This window comes from Ambystoma mexicanum, chromosome 2p (genome assembly GCF_040938575.1).
Source record: "Ambystoma mexicanum isolate Mex_15411 chromosome 2p, UKY_AmexF1_1, whole genome shotgun sequence".
Taxonomy (NCBI): domain Eukaryota; kingdom Metazoa; phylum Chordata; class Amphibia; order Caudata; family Ambystomatidae; genus Ambystoma; species Ambystoma mexicanum.
The window spans coordinates 443,926,080-443,941,126 of record NC_090923.1 but is presented as its reverse complement, the minus strand read 5'-3'; positions in this window follow the sequence as shown (position 1 = coordinate 443,941,126).

Genomic DNA, 15,047 nt, shown 5'->3' with positions numbered 1-15,047 from the left:
GTCCAGAAGCCCCACAATAAACACATAATCGCATCTGCTGTCTTCTTTCACGTTCTTTTTGAGTTAAAGGTCCTTTAACCCCTCCAATTTGCATAGGTTCAGAAACATCGGCACCCTTGGGGTTAACGTGAGTCTTGACCAACACCCGTGTCTCAAACTTGGACCGATCTGCCTTTCTGTTTTGAAGCCTGTGATCTAATTGGACCACTAAGTCTATATATTCCATGCAGTCTTGGGGCGGATTTACAACTTGGGCCAGGACATCCTTAAATTCTCCACGTAGACCTCGATGAAATAATGTGATTCTTTTATCCTCTGGCCACCCGGTCTCCACAACCAACCTATTGAAGGTTGCGATATAGGCTCAGAGATCCTGGTTACCCTATCGTAGGGACAGAAGTTTGTTGTCCTGGGCTTGTCCCTGAGAGTGCCGAGCAAATAATCTTTCCATGCGTGTCTGAAAGCCTTGAAAATCCTGGAGTATTGGGTCATCTTGAGTAACCAGTGGAACTGACCAATCGGCAGCACAGCCGCTGAGATATGATAATACAAAAGCTACCTTGGTTTGGTCGTTAGGAAAGGCCCCAGGTCTGCAGAGGAAGTGCAATCGGCATTGATTCATGAATACGGCAAATCTTTTGGGGTCCCCAGCAAAACGTTCAGGTGGGGCCAACGGCATATTTCCAGGTAGATTAATTTGCACTGGGTTACTTGAAATCACTGGGGCGGGAATACCCCCTGAACTTGGTATGGGGAGTTTGTCCAGCCTGACCTTGCAATAGCTGCCTGGCAAGGTCATTAGTTTGTTCCTTAAATACAATTAGTTCTCTCCTGAGAGCGTTAGTCTCCTGACGAGCGGAATGCACTTCGGCCCGTAATTCCCCCAATAGGTGGGCCAACTGATCAGTCTCGGAAGTCTCCATAGCGCCTGGGTGGGAAATTGTAGGAAGGCTTCGCGTTTTGTAACGCTCATCTGACTCCCACGGAGACGCTGACCAGGTCTGGACTGCTGCAGCCTCTTCTTAGGTGATGCGCAGAACTCGGAAGACCGACTGGACAGGACCCCCAAATCTCGCTTGTCTGACTCGCAGGAGAATCCTTCTGCAGATGGAGAAAGGGGATTAACTACCTGCAGAGTAGCGCGTCGGCCTCCCACTTCCCTCTTTCACTCTCCTCAGACCACCTCCGAAATTCCCCGTTAACTGTCACCTTAAGGTTTGAAAGGACGAGCTCTCCATCCTGCTTCTGGTGCAGGGGTGCGATTATATCCAGTTACTTCACTGGTGTTCGGATTGGTGAGGATCCAAGCATACTTGACTTTCCTAGAAAGGTGCCGTACTTATACTGTTGTAAAAGTTCAAGAGTTGGCCTCCTTTTCTATTTACCTTTATATTCAGTAGTCCATCTCTTATCCCTTTTATCACAGGTGCTGAGTGAAGATTTCGCGTAGAGGAAACAATTCGCCGAAGGTAAACTCAGGTGAGTTTATGATGGGTGGTTCCTTTAATGTCATTTTGGACCTCAGTCCTGGCGCCATAGGCGCCAGGCTCATAAAGGGAGTGTTTATGTGAACTTACCTGATGCAGACTGTGCAAGGAGAGGCTCCCTGTTGCTTCCCCACAATCAAGATGGCACCACCCAGGGAAGGGCCTCAGGTGGCAAGAAAATATGGATACTACACTGGGGCTCATTATGAGTTTGCTGGTATATGGCAAAAGTGGCGGTAATATAGTTTACCTCCACTTTTACTGTATCGGCCAATCATGAGTAGCCGGTAAAACTGTTGTCGGTAACACAGTCGTCAGGCACACCAGTACCTTGGCCAATGGTATTACTGGAAAAACATGCTATGATATGATATGATATTTCATTTATATTGCACCCATACACAAGTGTTTCAAAGCGCAGTAGGCTGCATGTGCTTATATGGTAGCCTGGCGCCACTCTATGGCCTGCAGCCTGGCATGTTTTGCTGCCATATTGGTCGTGCGAAGTGGTGGCAGGCTTGCTGGGCTCTGTGGTGGCTATGGGCTGAAACATGAGGACAATTCAGCCATGTTGTGCACCTCCTCCTCTCCCTCTTCCTCATCGGTGGATGGTATATGGGCCCTGCCACGTTGTTCCAGTGGCTGTGAAGCACATGTTGGGGATGAGGGTGTACAGGTACCCTGATGGCTGTGCATAAGTGCTGGGATGGCTGTGGTTTGTGCCATGACAAATGGGAACTATGGAGTGGTGGCTGCCGTGACAGCTGTGTCACCTGCATGGGTGCTGGTAGGTTCACTCGGCACCACCATAGAATTTGGGTCATCCACGATGGTCGATAGAGTCTCCAATGTGGTCTTAGGTGGTGGTTGAGGCCGTGCTGGTGGTGTCAGCCTTGTCGACCTTGCTCTGCTGACCTCTATCTCTGGCAAGGGGTGGTGCCAGCTGCGGTGCTGGTAGTGCAGGGCCCTTCCTCATTGCTGTCTGTGTACTGTGTACCTGTCAGGAATAGAATGACATGCTGTCAGTCATGTTGTGGTCTTGTTTGCGAGCTTGCAGGATGTCCATATGACATTTATGTTTGCACTGTGCATTCATGTGCTCACTGACCGTTGGGCTGTTAGGGTTGGGTGTTTTCGTGTGTGGCGTGGGGCATCATATGCTGACATGGGGATACATGGCACACATGGGTGGTTCTCAATTCTCCCTGGATTTGTATACATGTGTCACCTATAGTGCATGTACATGGCAATGTTTCCCTGCATCCCCTGGCCTTGTGTGTCCTCACTGTGCCTTTGATGTGGTAGCCATGTGGTGTGACATTTGGCTATGGTGTATGCCTGAGCTGGGGGACACTTGCTCATGGTCACTGTACCCACATGTACATGGGGTTGTTTGGACTCACCTGCATCATCATGTGTGCCGGCTGTGGCCTCTGGGCTGACAATCTCCTTAATGCCCTCCATGTGGAGGATAGAGCTGGCAGTCTCCTCCCATGGCATCAGTTTGAGGGGCTCCACCGTTCTACCTCCAGTTACTGCAGTGTCCGTCATGTGTCTGGAGATTAGACTCTGCACCCTCACCTTGATGTCATCCCACAGCTTGTGGCAGTCTCTGGCAGTGCGGGGTACAGTGCCCTCTGCTGTCACCCATGACATTATCTCCCCCCAGATGACTGTCTGCCTTTGGCCACTGGTCTCGCACTGCCTGGACCCAAACAGGTCCTCTGAGTGCTCCACAGCAGCATCAACAAGTGCTATCAGCGCAGCCTCATTGAATTTAGGCTTGCGCTGGCGCATAGCAGGGAGGCGTGTCTTCTTTTGATGTGCCATGGTGCTACAGCAGTTTTCAAGACTGGATTGTAAGTGGCAGTGTTGATGCAAAGTAGATTCTATTTTTCAAGATGGCTGCAGTGGAGCTTCCTATTCCGGCAGCACCGTTATTTCCACTTCCAGTATTACTGGTGCCTGTATTTCTGGCAACGGTAATGCTAGTAATGGTATTAGCATCTGCAATGGTGCCGGAATACTTCTGAAGTCTGTTGTACATGTTGATGACCATGACATCATCAGCAAGGAAAAAGGACTCTGGAACATCAGTTAAGCTTCTGGGATCCCTTTGCTTTTTGTTTTGTTTGTTACAAAAGTCGTCCTTGTGGCTGATAATGGGTGTGCTGCCAACTGCACAGGAGCCATAAAAATAAAGGGGCGAGTGGCTCAGGCCAAGAAGCAATCAGGCTACTCAGAATGCAGGCTTCTACCTGTGAAAGCAGACCACATTCTGACCATCCTTATTGGTCAGCTGCCCCACTGGGCCGCTAAAGTAGTTTGGGTCGGTAATAAGAGCATTAGGAAGCCCATTGCAAAGTTTAATGGGGAAACAATCAAGGTTCTACTCCCCTAGCTAAGCCTTTTCTACCTGAGATGTTTGAGCAGGTTTTCACATGATGATATGAGGTGCCCGGTCGTCAACTAGGGGGCCACGGGCTGCAGTGGGTACTTGGGGGTTAACATTGTGGAGACATAGGCTTTGAAAGAAAGATTGTCAGGCACATTCTTGATTCAAGTGGGTGCTAGTGAAATGCCTTGTGGGCTGGGTTTATAGGGTACTTAATGCCAAGGCCCATGATCCATTTCACAGCATGGTTTTGGATGTACCCGAGCTGATGCTTTTCTGTTTGGGCGTAGGTAGATAGAATTACAGTAAATGGGGCTGGATAACACAAGTGCACTTGTTAGCTATATTTTTTTAGGCATTTCTAACTACTTGGTAATCTTCTACAGCCTCTTAATTTAAAAGTGTGCTTTACGCTAGATTTAAACAATTTGTTGGGTGCATGATACATCTCGGGGGTGCACCTAGGCTTCCATTTTACGGGGAGGGGCACTAACTCTTCAAATGTTGGGAGAGGTGCCAACTTCAGAGACTGTGGTGGAGGGGCAAACATACTCGTGTGGGGGCATCTAACTTCTTTATACATTCTAATGGGACTATTCTACTGCAGCTTCAATGTTACAGGCAGTTAACTCTCTCCTTCACGTCTGAGACCACACACTTGAAGACTGCTGTGAGAATGAGCTAGGTTCTGTCGCCACTACTCTTCAATCACTTCCCTGACATGCAATTGCTAACGTCCCATCATAATTTCAATTGCCTAAAAATGTATGCCTAAGAATGCAGGTGCTAACGTTTTACAGGTGCAGGTGAAACGTCTCACGTTAGTAACTGCTGGGCATTTCTTAACTGTGTAGCCGCATGAACCGTTTAGTGTCTGTGTCCTGTTCTGTCCAGGCCAGTGGTCGTTGCGCCACTGATACAACTATACAGTGCTGAGGATTTTGAGTGTTGCACCTAGGGATTCAGGTACCTCAAGGTTAGTTTTCTAGGGTTAGGGCTGCCAAACATGAGGACTTCTGTTTTTGCATACCTGAGGCAAAGGTCAAGATGTCACCATTTCTAGGAAGTATATTTTTGATCGAAATGCCTAAAAGTGCAAAGATATAAACTGTAATGCTCACAGGAAATTCTTCCTGGAGTCTTACATGATATTCTTCCTGAAGTCTTACAAGCGGGAGAAGCACTAACTTAACCACATCTCCAATGGTCCTTTTGAAACAGATGTTTGTTTGAGACCACCTTCTTCTCTTTCTCACTTCTCTCCCATCTCCCGAACTGAACTCTTATCCATGCTCCAGTCAGTCAACTTTTTTCAAAATTATAGCATTTGCATAACAATAAACAAAACCAAATAGCTGCCACATTTTTCCTCCTCTCACTCCTCCTTCCTCTTCATCTTTTTTCTCTCATTCGACATTTTCATAGTTTTTGCAGCTTAGCCACACCCACAATCCTATTAAAATAACCCAGTGCAGACCCGTCTCTCCCCTAACCAGTAAACATCAAAATCCTCAAAAAAGTGGTCTTCTACTGCATCATTGACATCCTTAGGGTACATACATTATGCAAACCACTCAAGTCAGAATTTCACAGTAAACACTACAAGGACACTGGTATTTCCTGTGTCTTCAACTTTTTAACCAGTGTGCCTCACTCCCAGCTCTTTTCTGTCCTCATTCTACTTGATCTCTCTGCATCCTTCAAACCTGTAGCTGATCACTCACTCATACAAATGCTCTCCTCCCTTGACTTCAATGACACCATATTTAAATGTGTGGCCTCTTATCTCTCTGACCACTTCTTCCTCATCTCTTGAAACTCATTCACCTCCTCCCCTGCATCCCACCCAGTGCGAATCCCCCAAGGTTCAGTCCTCCTCCCTGACTAAACTTGTTTCATTCTTCGGTTTCCACTTCCACCACTTTGCTCACGAAACCCAGATCTTTTTCTCATGCTCCTTCTTCGTCCCTGCAATCTAGGAAAGCAACACCAGGTGCCTTACCACCATCTGACACTAAATGACTCTATGTGGCTTGGTGTTAAACTGTAATTCCCCAAGACTGAAATAATCTATCTCACTGCCTCCAATGCTAGCCCTGCTCCTTCCCTCCTGACATTCTCACTTCAACATCTATGGCTCGCAGGCTTGGGGTTTCTTTTTGATATGAACCTTAACTCTCTCAGCCGATCATGGCCAACCCCACCACATCCAGGAGCAATATTCTCAGCAGAAGAAAGATTCATCCGTGCCTCACTCACAATTTGGTAAAGACTTGCATCTCTACAGTGGTGCTCAGCAATACAGACTTATGTTCAAGCCTGCCCCCCAGTCTTACTGACACTTTTTCACACCCCTGAACAAAGTTTCAACATTGCCACATCCACCCGTTACAACCTGCCCAGATGCTCTCCTCTTTATTCCTCCTTCTTATACCAAGATCACACTGGCTGGTCCCCTCTTCAAATAACGAATCTGCATCTTTTCATGGTCTTTCCCCTCATTACTTGGCTAATTGCATTTCCACTCTACTCTCCTTCTCAAACCCTATGTTCCTCATCTTTGCACAAACTATATGGATATGGATAAAAAAACAGAAATCCTCACATGATCCCGAAGTGCCTTCAACTCAGGAAAAATGCAATGGAACCAGCAACTTTCATTGAAAAACTAGACAGAATACGACAGACCATTGAATCAACCTCCAACAACATTAGCTCTCCCTGCACTTCAGCATGTTCACTGCCCGTCTGGAACAAACATCTCTCCTCACTCTCCTAAAAACAATCACCTCCCGCAAACCAACCTCTTATAAATATAATTGTTCTTTTATAACATGCTTAATAAAAGGGACTAGTTTCTAAGCGCAGCCCAGGATTCCAACCTGTGTTGGTATGTGTTGTCTTGTTTTCCAAGACAAACACGTTGCCCTTGAGCTATCCACCTGGTCCTACTCTGGAGATATCATTCCAGCATTGTTATGTTGTTCACGCTTACTATTTCTGGCTATACTACAGCGCACATTGTATTTAGTTTAACAAGAGTTACAATTACATACATATTGGTTGGCACCACATGAAACCACGGTGCTAGTTTACTTTGAACATTTGAGGAAAAGCAAACCACACATTACTGTAAGCCCCCCGTGGTTGTAAAGGGTGGAATTTCTGGATTGGAATGAACAAAAGTTGAGTGAAAGTGTGAGAGACAAAGCTCAAAAGGGGATGGAGAGATGCAACATGCTCAAGAATTTTAAGATGAATGATATTTCGGAAGGAAAAGTAGTGTGAGTTAAGAAACCACGCTTAGTGCTAAAAGGAGGCGGTAGATTTTGGGGGCAACAAAATATCAGACGAGTGCTAGACGATGCTGTGGTATTAGAGGATGGCAGAGTATGGAATACAGGGAAGAGTGCCAAGAGAAGATGGGTGCCAGGTGACTGTGGGAGAGCGCCGTTGCTAGTCGTTATTGTTAAGATGTATTTCTGAACTCTGACTTGGTGTGCAGATATTCAGAAGGCCAGCCTAGTTTCTTGGAACAGGGTAAGCCAGACCAATCAAGGTAGCTATGGTCTGCGATCAAGACTAAGTCTCAGGAGGGGTGAGGGTGACTGAAGGACCTCCATGAGCACACAGAGCATGGACACTTACAAATTACTCTCAGACAGGAGTATATATCAAAAATATAAAGACATTTATTACAAGGCCTTTGTAACTCACCCCACAGTAAAAGAATCACAGCAATCCTACTAAACCAACACAACACAATCAATACAAGATATATACAAGACCATTGGGGTCTAAAGGGTTAAAGGCACGAAATATGTTCACAACCTAGAGGGCAAGGAAAAAAGGCAGTGCAGGTAGTCTTTAGTCCCCCTCAACATCAAATACACACCTAACTAAGAGGCTGTCCAAACCCTAAGAAGAGAGGAGCCTTATCTTATGCTCAATAGCACATGTAGTGCAGGCGCACGCGATTGTTCCAATGGGCAAAACGGGGTCTCTTCAGGGGTCTCTAGCAGCTCAGGAAGATGGGTGAGGCGATGAAGAATAGATTCCCACTATTCGAGGAGGGCCTCCAATTGAAGGCAGAGGTGATTCCAAGGTTCGGGAATAGGTCGCTGGTTCGCACTAGCAGTGGAAAGGAGAGGGATCCCAAGGGGCTACTTGTGTGTGAAAACAGATGGAGGTGCTAGGGGCCACCGGTTAAGGTTAGGGTTACTCACCTGCCCCAGGCGCACTCCAGACCAAACTTCGCCAGGTGAGTTCACTGCTGTTACTGGTTCAAATGTGACAAAAAAGGATGTCTCTGCGGCTTTCAGTTCTGGCGATACAGTGATGATTCACAAATGGGACGGTGGTGATTTCTCCGATCCTGATGGATGGATCAGGCCAGTTTCACTGCAGCAGGCTTCGGAGGCAAGAGGGTCACAAATGCAGCACACCTGCAAAGATCATTGCTGCAGCTGGGCAACAGAGTAACCACGTTTACTCTGGTCCTGGAGCACTCGTCTCACTTCAGACCTGTGAATGTCAAGTGTTCGTAATTCTGTTTGAGGGTGCCGGAGATACGGAGTTAGCAGTATACCAAGTTTTGAAGGCCTCCTTGAAATGACGGCGGGGACAGAGCAAAGGTCCAGCGTAAGCTGGTCAGCCCACTCGTTGGCCCAGGGACACTTCCGAGAAGGCTTACTTGCAGGTTTTGTTGAAGGTGCCGAGAATAGTTGGTCCCACTATTCTAATGGGTCGAAGCGTCTTTGCAGACCTTCTAGGATGACCAAATGCAGAGGGGTGCCACTGGACGACAGCAGGCTCAGGGTGCCAAACCTTCCAGTGGTCACCAGCAGTCCCTCGACTCGGCTTCTTAGTTTCAGGATACTTGGATCCTATCCTTCGTTCAGTGAGAACTCCAGACATCAACATGGTATGGGTGTTTTTGACCTCCTCTTATCCAAAGTTCCCTTCGTGCCAAAACTGGCACGATGGGAGATCTGCTCACAAACACACACTCCATACGTGGACCAATCACGGACCACAGTGGTCCCAGGCATTCACAGCACTCCAGACTCTCTGGCACTCAGGATGTGTATTGGGGACATACACCCCCAGCACACATCCTGGAGGCACACACACAAGGCATGCAGAACTGCATGACCAAATAAGGACTGACCCCAGTTGGCTCGACCTGGGGAAGGCAAAGGGGTAAGATGGCCAAAGGACAGGACAAAGAACCTTGTGGCATGGCCAATTTGGAGCCAGGCCACCTATTCGTGCCAAACACGGTTAACACGGTTTAAATGGCAAGAAAGGGTTAAAATTACATGAAAAGATAAGCTGCCACTAGCCCTGTCCATGGCACATCTGCACAGCTCTCAAAATGTCCTACAAGAGTATCTAGGGTTTTTGGAAATGGCCATGAGACCCAGGTGCACTGTACTCTAAGGTACATTGTGCACTTGTTACATGTTGCCGAGAAGTTTCAACATTGGAAAAGGACTAAGGGAAACAAAGTCTCCCAGCACTGACTGTCTTAAGGGCATGTCTGTTTCCCCATAAAAAGTGAGCGAAAGCCCAGAGGAGTGCAACAGAAGGCTGTGCTCCCCTGGCAAAGTCAGACTAAGGTGATTAAACAGCAGCAAAACGTTTGGGGGGTGTACCAGTGGAGGGACAATTACATATAAAATTAAATCTTTCCTAACACTCGCCCCTCCCAGATTAAGGACAGGGGGAACTAATCCATCCCTGGATGAGTCTCATGTTCAGGTCAGTTAAACATTCTGGACAACCCATCAGCATTGCTATGTTGGACACCTGGCCTATGCTCAATAGTAAAGGCAAAGCCTTGCAGACTTATGGACCACCTGAGCAACTTTGGATTCTCTCCCTTCATGTTCATTAGCCACTTTAAGGGCTTATGGTCAGTTTGCACAGTTAAGTGGATCCCATAGAGATAGGGCCTCAGCTCCCTTAGGGCCCACACAACAGAAAAACACCCTTTCTCTACTGTGGACCATCTGAGCTCTCTGTCCTTAAGCTGGCGACTAATGAAGCCAGTAGGGTGTTCCTTACCCTTCTCATCTACTTGTAATAGTACAGCTCCTATCCCAGTCAGAGGCACCTGTCTGCACAATAAAAGGTATTTGGTAATCAGGGGAGTCGTTTAAGCCATTGAAGGCCTTCTCACACTCTTCAGACTAAGTTACCTTCTTGGGTTTCTTTGGATTGGTGAGAGCAGTCAGAGGGGCAGCTATGGTGCCATAGTCTGCCATGAAATTTCTGTAATACACAGTGGCCCTCATTACGACCCTGGCGGAAATCGCGGTGCTAAATGCACCGCGGAGCACGGCGGAAAGCTGCCGATAGCGCCATGGAGGATGGCGGATTTTCCGCCCCATGCCGACCTTGGCGGGGCGGTAAATCCCCATCCCCCATTTTACCCTTCCCCATTCCCATTTTTGCCCCATAGGGTATAATGGGAGTGGGGAAGGCGTTAATTGCGCCACCGCAAAATACGGTGGCGTAATTAACATCAAGGTCCCGTAGCGCCATGGATTTCTCCGCCCGGAAAAACCAGGCGGAAAACGTTCCATGGCGCGACGGGAACTCGTAGTAGGGCGGACGGGTCCGCCGCGAATAACGCTGGCGTAAACCCACTCCGCCAGGGTCGTAATGAGGCCCAGTGAGTCCTAAAAAGGCTCTCACTTGGGTCTGAGTAGTGGGGGTAGGCCAGTTTTGTACTGCTTGTGCTTTACTGGGCAGAGGCTGTATCCTCCCTCCACCTACTTCATGTCCAAGGTAGACCACTGATCCTTGCCCAATCTGGCACTCACTGGCCTTTATGGTCAGGTGGGCCTTCTGAAGAGCTTGTAACACAATCCTCAGGTGTTTCACATGGTCTTCCCATGTGGCACTGAAAACTGCTATATCATCCAGATATGCAAGACAGAATTCATCCAACCCATTCACAGGCCTCTGGAAAGTGGCAGGTGCATTCTTCAACCCAAACAGTATTACCCTGAGCTGGTAAATACCCTCTGCTGTTGAGAATGCTTTCTTCTCCTTGGCATGTTCTGCAAGAGCTATTTGCCAATAGCGTGTAGTAAGGTCAAATGTGCTGAGGTATTTGGAGGCACCCAAAGTATCCATCGGCTCATCTGTTATAGGCAAGCGGTGTGTATCTGTCTTGGTGACAGCATTTAGATCCCTGTAATCCACACAGAACCTCAACTCAGAAGTACCTGCTTTTGGAACCAAAACCATTTGGCTGGACCAAGGTCTACTAGAGGGTTCAATCAACCCAAGATCCAACATTTTGTTGACCTCTGTCTTAATGTAAGACCTTACTTTGTCTGAAATTCTGTGTCCCCTACTTTTGATAGGTACACTGTCCCCTGTGTCAATATCATGTTTGCACCAAGGTGTCAAGCCAGGGGACTGTGCGAACAAGGGGGGAAACTGCCTAAGCAAACTTTTCACCTCTGCTTGCAGATCAGAAGTCAGGTGAGGGGCCACCTGGACACCCTCAATGGAGCTGTCTGAAGGACTGCCTTGGAAGAGGTCAGGGAGAGGTTCTGACTCCTCTTCATCAACATCTGAAGCCAGTAGCAGTGCAGAGATTTCAACTCTTGGGATGAAAGCCTTCAGTCTATTCACGTGGAACACTTTTGGAGTCTGTCTAGCCCTTCCAAGGTCCACTAAATAGTTGACCTCACCCAGTGACTCCACCACTGTGTAAGGGCCTGACCATTTGTCCTGCAAAGCTCTAGGCCTTATAGGATTCATGATCAGGACTTTCTGACCAGGTATGAAAGTGATGAGGGAAGCCTTCTGGTCATACCAATGTTTCACCAGTGCTTGCCCTGCCTTCAGCTTCTCACTAGCCAGACACATCAGGAGTACCATCCTTTTTCTGAGCCCTAGCACATAGTCACTACGTTGGTAGTAATAGGGGGAGTGGGCATCTCCCATCCTTCCTTGTCTATGGCCAAGGGTCCCCTTACCGGGTGACCAAACAGAAGTTCAAAGGGGCTGAACCCAACACCCTCTTGTGGTACCTCTCTGTAGGCCAATAGTAAGCATGGTAACAGACGATCCCATTTTCTTCTTTGGGGTTCTTCCAGAGCCCCAATCATACTTTTCAAGGTCCTGTTAAACCTTTCTACAAGACCATTGGTTCGTGGGTGGTATGCAGATGAAAACTTATAGGTGACACCACATTCCTTCCACATGGCCTGCATACTCTGACATAAAGTTGCTGCCCCTATCAGACACGTCTTTAGGGAAGCCAACCCTAGTAAACATGCCAAGTAAAGCTTTTGAAACTGACTTGGCAGTCACAGTTTTTAATGGGATGGCCTCAAGATACCTGGTGGCATGGCCGACCAGCACCAGGATAAACCTATTGCCTGAGGATGTTTGGGGGTCAAGGGGACCAACAATGTCAATCCCTACCCTCTCAAATGGTACACCCATGACTGGGAGTGGTACTAATGGAGCTTGGATTGTTGAGCCACTCTTACCAGATAACTGGCAGGTGGCACAACTCCTGCAGTGATTTTCTACTTGCACCCCCATTTTGGGCCAGTAGAAGTGCATGGATAACCTTTGCTTGGTTCTCTTGATTCCAAGGTGACCAGCAAGGGGCACTTCATGTGCCAGCTGCAGGAGGAAGGGTCTTACTGCAAGGGGAACCACCAACCTCCTATGGTCTCCTTCTGTAGTCTCTGTAGGCTCACTGTACAGGAGCAAACCTTCCCAATACATCTGATGTGCCCCAGGAGGTTCACGCTCAAGCTGGGCACAGGCCTGTCTCCTTAGGCCTTACAGAGATGGGCACTCACATTGGCTTTTACTGAATTCTTCTCTGTCAGGACCACCTTCTACTAACAAATATTTTAGTTAGGATGGTCATTTGGATCAAATACTTCAGGAAACACCTCTACCTCATCAGGTTCTGGTGTTTGACCAACGACCTCCACCACAGTGATAGGTAAGTTAGGGGGAATATTTTCTTTCCCTCTTTTGGTTTTTCTGACACCTTTAGCCTTTGGTTTCCCTTTTGGCTTGGGCATTGTAGTGGTCTTGGCCAGGGCTGCCCTTGTTTGAGACCTTGTGCAGGGTTGTTCAGTTGTATCTCCCACAAGCCCTAAAGCTCTGAGATCATTTCCCAGCAAGACCTTTCCTGGGACATCACTCTGAACACTCACTGGAATCCTGACTACTGTACCATTTATAGTAAGATATACAGGTATTACTGGGAACTGGAGAGGTGGGCCATGAGCCAACTTAGTGGGCATCAGAGGAGCTCTGGCAGCTTCCTCTGGGTCTACCAAGGTAGAGTCCACTATAGTTCGACTACACCCACTATCACTAAGAAATGGAGTATCTACTCCATTGATCAGCACACTGGGCCTCATTACGAGTCCGGCGGTAACCGAGGCGGTAAAATTGCCTTGGTTACCGCCGGACTCATATTACCATTCTGCCTCCGTGACTCCCGGAATTACCAGGGCATTACAACCCCGGTGTCCCGGGAATTCCAGAGGCAGAATGGTGTTAATCCCTGTTCCCATTGAGTCCAATAGGACTCAATGGGGATGGGGATCATGGAAACACCGGCACCATTTCGTGATGGTGCCGGTGTTTCCTCGTCCGCCTGCAGGCAGCCGATGTTAAGCCCGCCAGGTCAGACCTGGCGGGTTTGGTGCCTCCGCCTTCAGGAGTTGTGATCGTCCGGCATGGAAACAACGGTGGCGGCGGGTTTACCGCCACCGTTGTTTCCATACCGGGCGAGTTATAATGAGGCCCACTGTCTTTAAAGTAGTGCTTGGTATTGTCTGGAATCCTAGCAAAAGCCTCTGAGACTTTAGGCTCCCAGGAACCCAGAGAAACTAAAAGTACCTCTGAATCCAACTTACTGGGGAAGGGATGTGAGGAGAAGGATGCTTCTGTAATCTCTTCTTCCTCATAGGAGGAGAAGGCCAGATTAGCAGAGTGGACCCCAAGGTTTTGAGCTTACATCTGGGATCCCCCTTCATATGGTACTTGCTCCACAAGCCACACACGATCCACTTGGTTTGGTGGCAAAGGGAGGCTTACTGTAACCTGAGTTCTGTTTTGGAGGATACCCTCCACTACCCTGTGAGTTCTCTTGTGACTTACCCTTATTTTTCTTTTTAAGGCCCTTCTGGGAGGAAGTTTTTATCAGATCCCCCACCCTCTGTATCGTTAGGCTTTTTCCCCTCCTCCTGCTTACCAGGATGGGTCTTGTCTTTATGGAATCCATCTCCTTTGAATCTGCCAAATGCTGCTTAAGCTCAGGGGAACAGGATGCACAAATATGTTCAAGCATGCAAGACATTTCATACCCTCAAAGGTGGAGATCTTATAACCTTCAACACAGCCAGTCTAGTCTTTTAAGGACTCATTTACATAAAACACCCAAGTACCTCCTTCTTTCTTTTTGCACTCTCTGAATCGCTTCAAGTATTGGGCAGGAGTCTTTCCAAACGTTAAGATGAGAGTTTTCTTCAACATTGCAAAATCTGCTCTCTTAGCTTTTGACATTTCCATAAGGGCCACGCAGCCAGAATGGTGCAGTTTGCTAAGTAACCATGCAATTTTATCAGCATTGTCAACCTATTGAACTTCACCTGTACACTCAAAAGTATTCAGTCAGTCCATAATGTCATTCTTGTCATCAAACACAGTGAGCAGATCTTTAGGAAACCTTGCATGAGAGGAGGACCCAGACACATGTTCAGGACCCTTAGATCCATTGGAAACTTGAAGCTTGTCCAGTTCCAACTGGTGATCCCTGTCCTTCTGTTTTTCCGCCTGCTCTATCTTCAGCTTGACCATGTTAAATTCAAGCTTTTTCCTAAAAAGCGGTTCTTGCTTCTTGAATTCAAGCATGGCCTCAGCATCAGCACTGGCAGAGGAAACATTGGACATCACATCATCTAAATCCTCATGGGTCCCATGGGGAAGTGCAGTGACAGACTTGTCAGTTCTGCCAGTGAGAGCAGCCCCACCACCTTCTGCACTTTCCTCAGGAGCTATGGCACTGAGTTGTGACTCTTGTCATTCCATGATTCTTTGACTAATTTTCATTTTTGTGCCTTGAGCAGGTAAACCCCTCTCAGCACACATCTTTCTTAATGTTT